Source organism: Typopeltis vanoorti, chromosome 23, assembly GCF_054136105.1.
Source record: "Typopeltis vanoorti isolate ZY-2024b chromosome 23, IOZ_Tvanoo_1.0, whole genome shotgun sequence".
Lineage (NCBI taxonomy): Eukaryota > Metazoa > Arthropoda > Arachnida > Uropygi > Thelyphonidae > Typopeltis > Typopeltis vanoorti.
Window position 1 is genome coordinate 2,250,885 of NC_143571.1, and position 16,381 is coordinate 2,267,265.

General features: G+C 35.7%; 1 protein-coding gene across 1 annotated transcript in view; it reads right to left on the reverse strand.

Annotated features, from left to right (window-relative positions):
- The window catches only part of LOC150093573 (tetratricopeptide repeat protein 28-like), a 462,929-nt gene that overhangs the window by 7,621 nt on the left and 438,927 nt on the right, over positions 1 to 16,381 (reverse strand). The window lies entirely within an intron of this gene.

The following is a 16,381-nucleotide window of genomic DNA, read 5'->3' on the forward strand; positions in this document are numbered from 1 at the left end:
AAGGATTAGTCATAAAAGATGGTATGTGAGAGGCTAGAGATTAAGTTATTAAGTAAATTCATAGAAAAATTTTGGAAGGGATTAAGTTAGAGGCTAGCACAAGAAAAACAACAGAAAATCGCTTAGGGTCAATTCCCGGATTGAGACAACGTTATGGGCTCGCCGATCAAAGGACATTTGGCAGAAAAACGCCACTCTAATTGGTCGGTGAAGTAAAAACAAGTAGGGGGCAGAGAAAAGAAGTTAAAAAAAGTGCCGTTAGGAGAACAGGTATAAAAGGGTTGGAAACCCCCCCCCCCACGAGGCTTTTCTTGGTTTTGGTTTTGATTCTGTTCCAGGAGAGTCCTTCGCGAGCTCTTTCGTAAGGGATTTCACGGTGATTTCCTGAATGGCGAGATTGGAGTTATATCTCCACGTCACAACATGGAAACGAAAGTGAGCGGGATTTCGATTCCGTATTTCCTATGTGAGAAGCGAAGAATGCCATATAGTCGAGGAAAAGAAAGCATATTCTTTGTGTTCCAACTTCAGTGACAACTACGAGAAGGGGAAAGAAGTAAAGAAATCGATGTCCACGTGGCGAGTTGCACAGCCACGATTCAAATGGATGATTCAAAGTGTTCGGAGTTACGAAAGGTTAAGCCAGTGTAAGCCTAGTTCAATTCCAAAAAGAACGTAGGAGAAGCAGATTATCGGTGAGGTTATATCAAGATAGTTCAATCAGAAGAAGGTAAAGGTCCATATGAAAATCCCAAGAAAGAAAAGTACTGTAAAATATATCTAATGTTAACTAAAACTTGTCTGTGATAAGTATCATTATTCTAATAAGGAACTGTTGAAGTGACCAAGGAAAATTTATACTAGGACTTTAGTATCTGACAGAATATATTAAAAGTAAGCTGGCTAGTGTTAATGTTATGTGAAAAATTAAGTGTCCTGAGAATTTTGCATGTCTATTGTAATGTATTGGAAAGTTAAAATGTCATAATTGTGTGTTAGTGCAGAAAAAGGTTTAGTTAATCTACTTAAGTGTGAATAGTTAAATAGAGTGAATTAATCTTATTTGTCCATGTCAAGTGAATTTATGTGTTGAATTGTTATGGTGGCATGATCGTAATACTCATTATAGGATCATAGCCTAACTACTTGTAATAAGCTAATGTTAGTTTGTAAGCATTTAGTTTAGCATTAAATTGAGTAATCACTATAATTGAATTGTACCATGTTAAGGAATTTAATAAACCTTTGTTCAATGATAAAAGACTTGTCTGAAATTGCTGTCCAATGCACCACTTGAAAAATACGAACCTAATCACGCGGGAAATTAATGTTAAGAAACGAGATAAAGTGTCACGACTGCAACATAGTTACACTTACAGACATGTTTGAGTTCTTTCTCCTTGTTTTTGTATATAATATCTTAAACTAAATATCCCAAAAGGCGCAGTATAAATACAAATATTAGGGGTACTAAGGGGAGAAATAACTTAGATATTAGTAAAATTTATGGTGATATCTCGTGCGTAGGAAATAGAAGAACATAGATAAGAGGAAATTATAAAATAGAATAAAGATCGTAAAATGGGACACAACATAAATTGCGCAGCCGGTAGGATATAAAGTATAAGAAAGTTAATAGAATAGAATAAGAAGAATAGGTCACAACAATACTACAGGGTGTTCGGGATAAATTTGACATATTTATAATTAATTATATTTTTCCGTAAGTTACATGTATTAACACACACTTCTCTTCATTTAAAAGTTTGGACCCTTCTTCATTCATATACAAGATGTCAGAAAGGATGGATAGCTGGAACCCACCTGAATCATGGAAGAGAATAACTTGTATCATGATGATTCGTGCCCGCCATCAAAATAAGGATATTACGACTGCTGCCCAATGCTCCCTGAATACAGTAAAAACAATCAGGCATGAACTAGAGACTTGCAATGGTGACTACGAGGATGTAGCAAGAAGAAAGATCCCTAGCAGACGATCTGATTGCGTTCGTACAGCAGAATTCCTCGCAAATCTGCAGGAACAGGTGTTGAAGAACCCTGGCATTGGAATTCGGGCTTTGTTCGTGGAGTTGCTAACTGTAGTCAAGCCCTGGATAACAAGGGTAGCCAATGGTAGGCCGTATGTATGGCAGCAGGATTCGGCCCCTTGCCACACCTCTGGGAAAAGTCAAAAATGGTTGTCTGAAAATTTCTACGACTTCACCAGTCCAAATGTTTGGCCTCCAAACTCCCCAGACCTTAACCCCATGGATTATTTTGTATGGGGCGCAGTTGAAAAAGACACCAATCGCACTTCCAGTAATACAAAAGCCCAGTTAATGGATAAAATTAAAACAGTTTTTGCGGCCCTTCCCAGGGAGACTGTAGCATCAGCTTGTTCGAGGTTCCGAAGCAGAATTGAAGCTGTGATCGATGCTAATGGTGGTTATTTTGAGTAAATCTTGTTGATAGTATTGTAATTAACTCTGCCTGTAATGTTTTTTTGTCAATTCATTAAATTTAATAGATACAAAGAAGATTTTCTTTTTCCTTACGAAACTGTCAAATTTATCCCGAACACCCTGTATATGTTGTTATTCTAACATTTGACTGTGCCTAGAGGGAGTAGTCAAAATAATTGAATGCTTGCCTGATGTTCCATGTTCTTACTCAAATTAGTTTGCTTACCATTTTTCTTTATGCATAACAATGCCTCAGTTTGGAATAAAACATAAATTTTTTTACTGATGCAATGTGATTGATTATTAAATTTCTTTGTGTTCAACAAATGCATAAGGTTAAATACATTCATCGACATACTCAAAATTAAATGTAAATTGTTATTACTCTTTTGATATTAGCACATTCAAAATAAACAACAGCTTTTTTAATGAGAAAAGCTTATTCATATAAGAAAAGGGGAAAAAAATCTTCAAATCAAATTAAAAACTGAATCATAAATAAGTGAATTTCTATTGCTGTTTTTATTATTATTGTCAAAGAGCTGTGCAGTCAAGAGACTCATGGAAAGTCCACTCTAGGTGCTACAAAGTCTACTATACCATATCAAAAAATCATTTATTCTGAAAACCATCTTATCGGAAAAATGCATACAACGCACATACTCAACTCCAGTCATCATGCAAAAAACATAATTCTCACTTCCTTGCTCACTACTTCTCAAGAAAACTATTGCAAAACAGTACTAAAGGAAGAGAAGAATGAATGCTAGTTGAACACTGTCAAGTATTATATTGGTAGAGGTGCACTGCAAAAAGATGATCAAGTAAAGATGCTGGAAGCAATGATGGATATAGGACAGTTACGTAATAAATTATATTTAGTTTTTCCTTACATATGTGAAGTTGTTATTTAAAAATTATATTATGTCTAATGTGCATGTCTCTATTAAACTTCTAGGATAGTTGAAGTTCAACAGAAATATTGCCAAAGTATAAAGTAAAGGGAATAAAGTGATCATGAGACTAATGCTAACAAGTGGATATGAAAAAGTTTAACAGTTATATCTTACAAATTAACTGATTTCAATTAAAAGCTATTAAACATTATTTGCTAGCCATTAGTCATGAAGATACTTCATGCAGTAACTTTGTTTGTTTACACTTGAATAAAGGATTAAATAAGAATATAATTTCTTGGCAAGTTTAATTTTTAATTATAATCAAGTAAAAAAAAAATTTCTAGCTCTGATCCAGAATATTTTAATAATAAGCTGGAACACCTTTTCAATACTTGTATATGGAAAATATACGACTTCTGCATTTATTAAACCATGATATCTCTTCTGAGTCTGGCTCCCACTGCCCACCAATGGCTTTTATTAATATTTGTCTTTGGACTTGCTTGTCTCCTGGGGGGGGGGGGGTAGAGACGCTCTGCTTGGTGGGGAGTTTTTGCTTGTCATTGAGTGGAGCAACAGCTGAGTTTTCTGTCCTGCAGTGATGAGTTTTCAAGACTTAATCAGTTAAATGATCCTTCAGGTCACTCATTGAGGTTGAGTGATCCTAGGGATCACTCTAGTTTTTGGAGAAGACCTGCACTTAAACAGTCTTTGGGTCTGCTTGCCTCCTGGGGAGTAGAGAGGTTCTACTCGGTAACAGGTTTTGCTTGTCACTGTGGAGCTACCACTGAGTTTCCTGTCCTGGAGTGATGAGTTTAGTAGTGATCCCTTAAGGCCTCTGAGTGAGATTTAGAGTGATCTTCTAGATCACTCAAAGGGTTGAGCTGGGGTTTCTGCAGGTTTTGTCTGGTGGAACCACTGCTGAGCTTAATGGAGTATAGTGAGTTATAAGATCCTTTGGGTTACTCATTGAGATTAGAGTGATCTGAAGTATTGCCTAGTTTTTGGAGATGTCCCTTTACTCATACATTGGGTCTGCTGAAGTGGTCATGTCATTCATTGCATTCAATTAGATGCTTCTCCTGACATGGCCTTTATCAAGGCCCTTCAGTGGATGCTTGGGAGATGAGTGGTTCTGTTCAGTGGTAGGGTTTGCTTATCACTGAGTGGAACTCCTGCCAAGTATCTTGAAGTGATTAACAATTAATGAGTTGCGATTTGAATGATCTGAGGGATTGCCAATATTTTGGAAATGACCTTACACAAAAGTCAGGGTAGTGACCCTTCCCATAATGCGCAGCATTATACACATCTGAAAGGGGGGGTGTGCACTTTGCATTATTATTATTATTATTATCCAGGCCTCCATTGAAGTCAAAGAACTCATCGTGGGAGGTAGTTTTTAGGAAACACGAAGTTTATCATACCACTCCTTGAACCTACTGACCGTTCCCACTCCAACCACGCTCTCAGGCAACGCATTCCAAGGTTCAACCACCCTCCATGCAAAGAAACCACTCCTCACCCTCCTGCGCACAGCCTCCTTTCGTAACTTCCAGGGATGGCCCCTTGTCATCGCTCCTTCCCGCCGTTCCACCAAGTGAAAGAACTCTCCATTGTTTACCCTGTAACTGCCTCTCAACAGTTTAAAAGTCTCAATTATATCACCTCTCCTTCTTCTATCCACCAAACTCTGCAGTCCACATTCCCTCAGTCGATCCTCATAACTCATATTATACAGTCTTGAAACACAGCTTACACAGCTACTCCCATACAAGAGTAGTTTGGCATTATAACAGTGCCAAGTGGGACAGCCTCTGCAACTTCTATGCCTCATCCCATGGTTAGACTTCCGACCTTCCAATCCAAATAAATGCACTGAACTCATAACCAAAGTAATCCTCACTGGCATGGAATCATACATTCCCCACAGTACTCTGACCTGCCATTCCCTAACTAAACCCTTGTTTTCCAAAAGATGTGCCAAGGCAGTACAAATAAAAAATCAAACATACCATCACTGGCTCAGATCAAGAACCCCATCCTTCTTTAGAGCTTATACCCAAGCCTGAAATAAATGCCAAAAAAAACAATCAATGCTTCCAAAATAGTTTGAAAGAGCAAAAAGCAGGAAATTAGCAGCCTGTCCAAATGGCAGCCAAGCCTTTTGGTCTCTCGCCAAAGCAATCAGCCGTAACTTCTGCCCAACACTATTCCCACCTCTATCATATCCAGATGGCTCCATTACATCATCTCCTACAGAAAAGGCTAATCTCCTGGCCTCACACTTTGCCTCCAATGCAGGAACAATCGACAATGGCAAATGTCCCCCAAAGAGATCAGCAAAACACTGTCTAAATTAAACATAAAAAAAAGTCTCCTGGCCCTGATGGCATTCCTCCAATTGTCCTGAAGGTTTGTGCACCAGAACTGTCTCCTGTCCTATGTCGCTTATATATACTGTCTTACTCCACTAGTATCTATCCCACAGCCTGGAAATTGACCTATATTCAACCAATTCCCAAAAAGGGGGCGACAAGTCACTGCCGTCCAACTACCGCCCCATCTCACTCACCTCAGTCCTGTCTAAAGTAATGGAAAAATTATCAATTCCCAACTCCTAAACTACCTTGAAGCTACCTGTCTAATAAATGACCGCAGTATGGATTCCATCGCTGCCGATCAACAGGAGATCTGTTGATCTCCTGTTGATTTCCTGAAATCACATATGTCACCCATCTCTGGTCAAATGCCATGGAGAAGTTTGGCAAATCTCAAGCAGTGGACTTGATATTTCCAAGGCGTTTGACTGGGTCTGGCACAAGGGCTTACTAAGCAAGCTGCCATCGTTTGGTCTATCTCAAGACCTCTGTAATTGGATTGCCAGCTTACCTCCAACCCAATACACAGTTTTGCAGATGACAGCGCATTGTACTCCTTCCTTCCTTTCTTTTGATAAACCTTACTCCACGCAACTCACCTCAAACTACAGATCAGTAACTACCACTGCCATTAATTCAGACCTCCAAGCCATCCTCCAATGGAGTTCAGATAACCTAGTCAATTTGAATGCAAATAAACCCAGTACTGTCTCATTTCTCATAAAAAAAACAGTTTCTCCCAGTATTATTTTTTTTTTACAATATCCAAATTTCCAGACAATCTGAGATTTTTCTTCTTGGAATTACCCTGACATCAAGTCTCTCCTGGCATAAACACATAACAACCATTGCATCCTCAGCTTCTAAAAAACTAGGATTTCTCTTTCGCTCTCGCTTTCTAATTTAGCAGGTACCTTATACAAATCACAAATCCGCCCAGCCATTGAATACTGCTCCCACATATGGGGTGGGGCCCCCAAAAGCTCCCTCAAATTGCTCGACTCCATGCAGAGAAGAGCAATCAGACTTATTAATGACCCATCTCTTACCAACTCACTCCCCCACTTTCACACAGACAATTTCTCTCTGTACTATGTGTCTTCTACAAATATTTCCATGGAAAATGTTCCCGAAATAGCATCAATAATTCCCCCACTTAGTACTAAGCTCATAGGAACACATGCAGCTGCTGCTCAACATCCCTACACAGTGCACCTTGAAACCCACAGAACGAGTGTCTTCTCCTCCTCCTTTGTCCTTGCAACCGCTATACTATACAATCCTCTTGTGTATGGGCTCAGCATAAAAAAAAAAAATCTAAATATCTCCCAACAGTTTAAGTGTCTGAATCATATCACCACTATCTTCTATCCACCAAACCCTGGAATCCACGAAACTTGGAAATGATACAGAAGCAGATAACAAAAATTATATCAGTACTGTACAGTGTTGATTATGAGAACAGACTGAGGGCATGCAAACTGCTTTTGTTATCTGCCTCTGTACCATTTCCAAGGTTCATCATCCCTTTCAAATCCCAGTGGCCAGGGCTATACTTATGCACAGGTACACAAGGCTCTAGCTGGGGACCCCAATAAATGACCAATTTTTTTGTCCCAATTTAAAAAATTAGGACTCAGGAAAAGTGTAAGTATCTTAAATCTGGTCACCATCAGTGACCAGATCTAAGAACACTAATCCATATGTGGTTTGATTGGAGTCATGGAATCACCACTCTTAACTCTGCTAGTCAATATCCTTCTTAGTATTGCAGCAAACCTTTGGGTTCGCTTCATCACCTTCAAAATGTGTCCTCAAAACGTCAATCGAATATCACTCCAAGATCCTTTGCTTCTTTCACCCCCTCTAGTATAGCTCCACCAACAGAGTATGAACTTCTCATTGGTGGATCTTATATTTCAAGACCTTACATTTAATTGCTTTAAACTGACATTATATACTTGCATTGAAAATAAATAGAATCCCTTCTCTACAAACCTGAGATAAAATGAATTCCATGAAAGCAATGGATGACAGATTCCTTTAATCAGAGCAATTAATATAATTTCTCCAGATTCCTTATACTAAACACATTCAAGTGCACAGGCCCTCATATAAATCCATTTTTCCTTGAAACTCACTCCATATACTCAAAAATGTGTAACCATTTTTTCTACACATCCTGTGCATTGAATCATCTGTCCTCATAGTTTTTTTCTCGTTAATTCAATACTATCATATCTTGGTAAAACACTAATGAAGTATTAAACATGTAATCAATGGCATGCTGTAAAATGGAATCACAGTACTATATAACTTCCTTCTTTTTATATTTGCCTTAACATATCTGTTTATCATTACTTAATATCTTACCTGTGTCAACACACTGTTGTCTCTTCTTTTGCTATTTAACTTTCTTGTTGTTCCTATGCTCCTCTAAACACATCTCAACTTTTTGTAATTTCCACATCATTTGTCTAATAAGTTGCTTTAATTCTGAGATTTTAAAAGTTAATTCATCTTCAATATCCTCATGTTTCTCTTCAGGGGCAATATTTAATATATTACTATATTAAAGTAGTGCTGTAAAATAGCATCAGAAATGCAAACGAATAGAAATATCTCAACAAATATTATTATTATTATTAACATCTGACCTCCATATTGCATCCAACCGTGCTTTAAACTGATTCAATGTGCCTAAATTAACACACACACACTCAGGCAATGCATTCCACTCATCAATCATTCTCCATGCAAAGAACCTGCTCCTCATTCCTTTGCTCACACCCTTCTTATACAGTTTCCAGTAATGCCCTCTTGTTTTACCCCCCCCCTTGTTCTATGAAAAATCTCTTCCATGTCAACCTAATAACAACCCCTGACTAGCTTATATGTCTCAATCATATCGCCCCTCTACCTCCTATTCATGAGGCTTCAACTTACGTTTCTCTCAATCTGTCCTCATATTCCACATTCCAAAGAGCACTGACCACCTTTGTGAATCTTCTCTGGATCCCCCCCCCACCTTTTCAACATATCCTCGTCACCATGAAAACCCAGCAACCAAATACGTGCACAATAATCCATATGAGGCCTGATCAAGGCCTAATACAGTGGCATCATAACCTCTCTGTTTCTGCATGTCAGGGACCTCCACATCATTGCCATTATCTGATGTGAGGTCTTCACAACTTGTGCAATATAGCCCCTGAATTTCAAGCCCTTGTCCACCATCACTCCAAGATCTCTCATATCCTCTACTTCCTTTAAAGTTTCCCCCTCCAAGTGTATACTTCGCATTCCATTCATTTCTCACCAAATCTCAAAACTTTACACTTTCAACATTGAACTGATAGTTCTACTCACCTGCCCATTCATGCAATCTATTCAAGTCCTCTTGTAAGGCCATAACATCTGCTTGACTCTGCATTGCACTCCCCAGTTTTGCATCATCTGCAAACAGCTGCATATCACTAATCTAACAGGTAAGCTTAGGTGTTGACGGTTATTCATGATTTATTTTTAACAGTATTAACAACACCAAACAATTTTAACAAAAGATGTTTTATTAACTGCTTATATTTCACTGAATTTCAAATCATTATCATCAGAGCAACACATCTAAAGTCATGGCCTTTGCACCACATTCAAACCTCATGTTAAACTAGCAAATCTGATCTGCTCACCTAAAGATAAACTTCACCCTCTAGCACACCCTGAAGTGTATGTGGTTCCCTGCGACTGTGACTACTATGCAGGGCCACATTTACCATTAGGCGCAAGCTGGGACACACTCTCTATGGGGGCCACATTTTAAAACCTTAGTCCTTACACAAAGAACAATAAAAAACAGCGTAGTTATAGTTGCAATACTAAATTATTTTTAAATACTAAATTCATAATATGAAAACTAGAGGCTGCTGAAAAATTTGTGAGGCCTCCTGCTTCCATTTGAAATACATTGTTCTTTCCTTAGAATATAAAACTAACAGGAACTCGTGTATTCCATAAAATTCATGTATGTAAGCGTACCATTTCTTTGCTGGATGTATATACACGTCCAGCAAATCTGGATAATATTCTGCCCACCTGTTCAAAGAACATGGATAAGAAGTGTAGTTTGACAGTCATGTCCATTAGAAGGGGCAATAATCCTTCACGCTGAAAAGAACATTTAACCAGATTACCTGGCATAAGTAGTAGCTACGTTCAGTTGCCTACAGCAAGAAACGCAGTTGCTTGCCGTTTGCTCAGTAACCGGAATCTAAGTTATACCAGACTAAATACCTATGAGTTATATTCATTTCTGCTGCTTGTTTTTATCATATAATTATAGTTTTTAATGCCAGGGCAAAATAAGAAATCCTTTCATACTTTCTTCACTTCATATTGTATCACTTTGCAAGATCAATGTAACTATCAATTTTTTTGCTAATTATTTGCTAATTAATTGGCAATACATTGTAAAATTCTCCCAGAACTTGATTGAAGATAATTATTTTTGTCAAACAATTATTTTATAAATTCATGAAAATCAGAATCTAAAAATGAATACAGCCTTCATCTGTTCCAAATTAAAGTTTTCTTTTTTATTCACAATCTTAGTTCGAAGGTTAGTTCACAGACTGTGCAAAGGTTCGCACTCTTAAATTTTGCTTTATAGAGAATCATATGTAAATCTTGAATCATATCATGTAATGCATAATTTTTATAACATAATCTGTAGGTTTTCCCCTAATCACTCACTACAAATCGAAATAAACGGCAGTTATGAAGTCAACTGATATGTACGTATTTTCGGCTAATTTCGATATTATGCGGCAGTTTTGAAGTAGTGATATTTTCCCTACTGTTTATCTTTCGAAACGTGTAGGTGCATGCGTCACAATAAAATTTTATTTCCAAAATTTTCATAACAGAATTAATTTGCCTTTAATGGCTAACTCCCCCTTCCCAAAATTATCACCACACACACACACACACACACACACACACACACACACACAAAAATACTGCTAGATAACATATGTGCACTTTATTTTTGTTTGAATTCGTTATTTTTCCAAAGTAATTGTACCAGAGAATTTTTAATATTCCGATACCGAAATTAAATCACGATTATTATAAATTAACAAATTTTGTAAATTTTTTTAATTTAGATTATTTCCTGGTAAGTATAAATCATTAAATTATGTAATATTGGGGAAATTAATGTTTAAAACAGTTTCGTCCTACAAAAGCAATATCAGAATAAAATGTTTTGAACATCTGTAAAGCAATCAGAAAGGTGAAAAATATAATAATAAAATAAAATAAAATTTCTGTGTGTATTCGGCTATTGTTAGGGACTTTTTAGTGCATCTACTGGACGTGTTTGTTTCTCACTTTCTCAATAAATTTCATTAGTTTACGGACCGTTACTCAAGCAGAAAGGAATAGGTCTATAACCCCCCCCCCTCCACACACACACACACACACCAAAAAATAACATAAATGATTATGTAATATATATGCACCTTTTCTTTTAAATAATTCAAATCTTTTTTTTTTCAAGATAATTGTATCAAATTATTTATAATTTTTTGATAATAAAAATGAAACTGATAACTATAAATTAAGAAATCATTTTGGTATAACTGTTGTATTAGCCTATAAAAGATATATCAGTATTTCTGTGTTAGGATGTCTGTAATCAACAATGGAAAATGAAACAAGACGTTCTTGATGTATTCTTCACTACAGCTAGGCAATTTAGTGTGATTTCTGGGGAAACTTTCTCTCTTGTCTTTCTCAATAGCAGTGAGAGTAATCTAAGTTTAGCTTTTCCTCCAGCTAAGAGGATTATTATGGAGTATTTCGAAGACGTAGTAATACTTAGAATTAAAAATAAATAAATAAATAAATAACAAAAATAACACTACTGAAATTTCAGCAGACCGCTGAACAACTGATTTCAGATTGCAAAAAAATAATACAGAATTGGAAGCTTTGATGGTACAACAGTATTATTGCTTTATTTTATTTTATTTTTTTGTCAAAACAGTAAACTGAAGTAACAGATTTTGAATACTGTCTGAAAGCTTTCAAACCACTAGAAATTTAAAGTAGTTATATAATTAAGTTCCAGGAGAGGAGATAATCTCCCAACAAACGGCTTCCTGGTAGAAGATCCCTGAGCTCCGCAGCCTGGTTTTGATCTTCCTAGGAAGATTTGGTCATCAATAAACAGGATCAGAACTAGCAGGGCAGATGTGGCTACTTTCTACATAAATGGGGGCTGTCAGATCACCCTTATTGTGATTGTTCTCCAGTGGCTCAGACGATTACTCATATAGTGTATGACTGCCCAAGATGCCAATTTTACGGTGGTGGCCTACAGGACATCCACAAGGTGATGGATAAGGCCTTGAATTGGCTTTCCAGCCTGGACCTTGACCTGTAGTTGGTATGGTGGTGGTTATGGAGGAAACAGAAGATCACGGTCCCGTCTCACCACGAAGACGTTATTCTCGTAGTCCTCATCATAGTATCAGCAGAACTCTTCCTCATGTTAGAAGATGATGATACAATGTGAAATGGGCCTCCTCTAATGGATCAAGTTTTCTTACACAAGAGACACAACTGCTCTCTACTTAAACCTCGGATACAGCTACATTTATGTTGTAAAGCCTTATCTTGTTGCAGCAGGACGATAATTGTCCCTGGCTTGATTATGACAAGTTACTTTTGCTTTATTTAAAAAAAAAAAAAAGGAAAGACTTAGAAAGCAGGTTGTGCCTTTTATGTAATGAACTTTTATATGTTTAAGATTTTCATCACTTGTTTCTGGAAATTGTGATTGTACTTTTTACTTACCAGTTTCATGTAGCCATAAGCATAAATAAATAAATAGAGAGGAGAAGGGAGGTAGATGCAGTAGAAAATCTTCAAAATGACATAAATTTTGAATTATTTCATATAGGATATCCTTCATATTATATTTTTAGCATATCTACAATGGTTACGCTGGATATTATAGTAATGCAGATCCTAAAAAAAAAAAAAAAATCTGTTGCAGTTTTCAGCAAAAGATAAATGCAAAGAGTCTCTGATAAAATACCATTGGATATAAATTTTTGATATTAAAAAGACTCACAATCGGAAACCCCGAGTAATGCAGTTTAACATCATTTGTTGTTCATAAAAAAAAATCGTTCCTAAAATTGAAATGTGCGACCCATATAATCTTATTTTGCAAGGAAAGAAAGCAAAATGTCATATTTATTTCAATAAATGTTATTTAAAAAATATAAATATTTGACATAATGTTCCAATGCAAACAAACATTTTGATTATTTATTTTCACAGATGTGAAATTCGTTTTTATTTTGGGAAGAGACACAATAAATAAATTCTGCAGCAAAAAAGGGTCAGCTTTTAGATAGAATGCTGATGAAACTTCATCAGCATTCTATCTTTTTATTAGGTCAAAGGGATTTTGAGTATATTTGCGAACAGATATATTCAACATAACTTAGCCAGTTTTGTTGTAAAAAGTGCTGCATTTGAAGAAATATTAGCGGCATAATAATAAAATAGCAAAATTCATAATGCTTCAGAATAACTTGATAATTTTGATAATACCAAAACAAGATGAGACACATATGTAGAAATCTATTATTATTTTTATTATTATTAGAGTCCTTTTAATTATGAACTCTATAAAGATATACTTAATAAACTGGTTGTATTTTTGTGTTTTTACTTAAATAAAATTAAAAAATATGCCTGAAACATAGCTCAAGTCTATATCTCCTCCAGAGATTCTTATTAAAAATAAAAGCAACTTGCAGCATGCTCTATAGGTAAAGTTGATAAGGCTCTGTATTACTAAAACCTTAGTATTTAGGGTCTAGCTACTCACTGAGGAGACCTCAAAAAAGGTTGAAACCGGTCTGGGTAGTGATCCCACCCATAATGTATTGTAGCATACATCTTTAGTGAGATGTACTTTACATTATGGGAAAATACTAAGAATAGTGATCAGGGCTTTACCCACCTTTATAATGAGTTGCCCTGGTGTTGTACCATCTTTAGACTTGAACTATGTTTCAGGCGCAAACTTAATTGTTTGCATACTTGGGATTAGGAGTTAAATGACCAAGCTTATAAAATTACTTGGTAACCCTAATATACAGTATCCCCAAGTTAAAAAATTTATTACATCTATATCTCCTCCAGAGATTCTTATTAAAAATAAAAGCACCTTGCAGCAACTTCTATAGGTGAAGTTGATAAGGCTCTGTATTACTAAAACCTTGGAATTTAGGGTCTAGCTACTCACTGAGGAGACCTCAAAAAAAAAAGGTTGAAACCGGTCTGGGTAGTGACCACATCCATAATATATTGCAGTATATTTAGTGAGATATGCTTTACATTATGGGAAAATACTAAGAATAGTGACATCTTTAGACTTGAACTATGTTTAGGCACAAACTTAACTGTTTGCTTATTTGGGATTAGGAGTTAAATGACCAAGCTTATAAAATTACTTGGTAACCCTAATATACAGTATTCCCAAGTTAAAAAATTTATTACACATATATATTATATGCTTTTTATATGAATCCCAGGCCTCCAAGTAAGTAAGATGGTCTCACACTAGGCGACAAAATTTACCTTTCACCTAAAGTTGGGTGGTTGGAAAGCAGATATGTTAACCATTTTGCCAACCAGGGAGGCATACTATGCATGTTACTGCAAAATGAAACGTTTTATATTTATATTTAGATCCATGTTGTAATTCCATACATATGACGATTTTTGCTACAATTTTTATTACCATAAATTCAAAATTTTTATTTTTAGTGAGAATATCTGAACTTTACAGTTGATGAAATTCCTATTTTTACCTTGATTAGCAAGCTCAATTTGATTGCATTTAAATTCTTTTTAAAAAAAAGAAAAAAAAAAACTTTTATCGCCATACTCAATTATTACCATGCCTTTTAATATTTTTTCGGTATTCAGAATTTTGTAGCAACTATGATGCTTGTCAATGAAGCTTGTCAAACAAAATCAACGTTATCAACAATCAACACTGCAATTGAAATCTTTCACAGAAAGATTTTAATTACATCTTTCTTTAAATTAATTATGATTCAATTACATGGAATATTTAAAAGTGTAAATAATATATATATTTAGAATTACATTAAAAGATTTTAAACTTTAATATTAAATATAAAGTATCGTAGAAGTTCCATAATTATTTATAATCCATTGATATGAGTTAGTCATTTATTTATATAAAATGACTTACAACGTTGCTGGTTTAATATTACCAAGATTAATATTACATATAAAAATGAATTTCACATGCATACAATAAATATTAATATTAAAAAATATTACTATTTATTGTATACATGTGAAATTCGTTTTTATTTTGGGGAGGAGACACAATAAATAAATTGTATACCAAAAAGGGTCAAATATCGTAGAACTGTAAAGGAAAATTCCCCTTTACAGTTGCAATCACCTCTTGCAATTCGAAGAAAAACACTGACCAGCAAGGAAGTGTTTTAGTTTTGGGAAGAGATAGAAGTCAGAGGGAGCTAAATCTGGGGAATAGGGTGGATGTTCCAACAATTCATAATGCAGATCTCTTAATTTTCCCATTGCCAAAACACTTTTGTGGGCAGGTCCTGCTGAAAGATGATTTTTTTTTTTCTGCAAACTGGGTCTTTCTCACGAATTTTTTCATCTAGTCTGATTAAAAGATCAGAATAATATTCTCTGGCTACTGTTTTACCCTTTTCAAGACAATTAATAAACAAAATGCCTTTAGCATCCCAAAACACCGATACAATGACCTTTCCTGCTGATGGAACAGACTTTGTCTTCTTTGGCACTGAACTGGCTTTTGTCCACTGTTTTGACTGCTGCTTGGATTCTGGTGTGTAATGATGAATCCAAGTCTCATCCACAATAATAATTCGAAGCACCAAAATCAGTTTTATTCTTGTTAAAATGCTCCAAGCACTGTTCAGAGATTTTCATGTGAGTGTGTTTTTGATCTACTGTGAGCAAGTGGGGCACCCCTCTTGTACCCCACGATCTTGTGCAATCCTTTTTCATTTGCAATTCTTCATGTAAAATATATCCTATATGTTCTTTTGAAATGTAAGTGGGGTAACCATCTTGCACAAAGCTTCTTCATTTGCAATTCTTCATGCAAAATATATCCTACATGTTCTTTTGAAATGCCTATAGTGTCAGCAATTTCACACACTTTGACTCGCCGGTCATCCAATATCATCTCGTGCACTTGATCAATGATTTCTGGTGATGTTACACTTTTTTTGGATGTATTCACGTGGATCATCTTCAAGGCTGGTACAGCCACATTTAAACTGCAGTCCATTTCTTAATTGTCGAAAATGAAGGAGAAAAGTGCCCAAAAACTTTTATGAACTTCGAATGAATTTCTTTTGCCGTTAAATCTTCTTTTACAAAGAATTTTATAACCGCACGATACTCAATTTTATCCATTTCAAGGGATACAGACAACACTTTTGCTTCAGACAGCTGTATAAAACAAACTACTTGATAGAATGACTTGCAATTTCACATGGATGCTTATGATAGATGT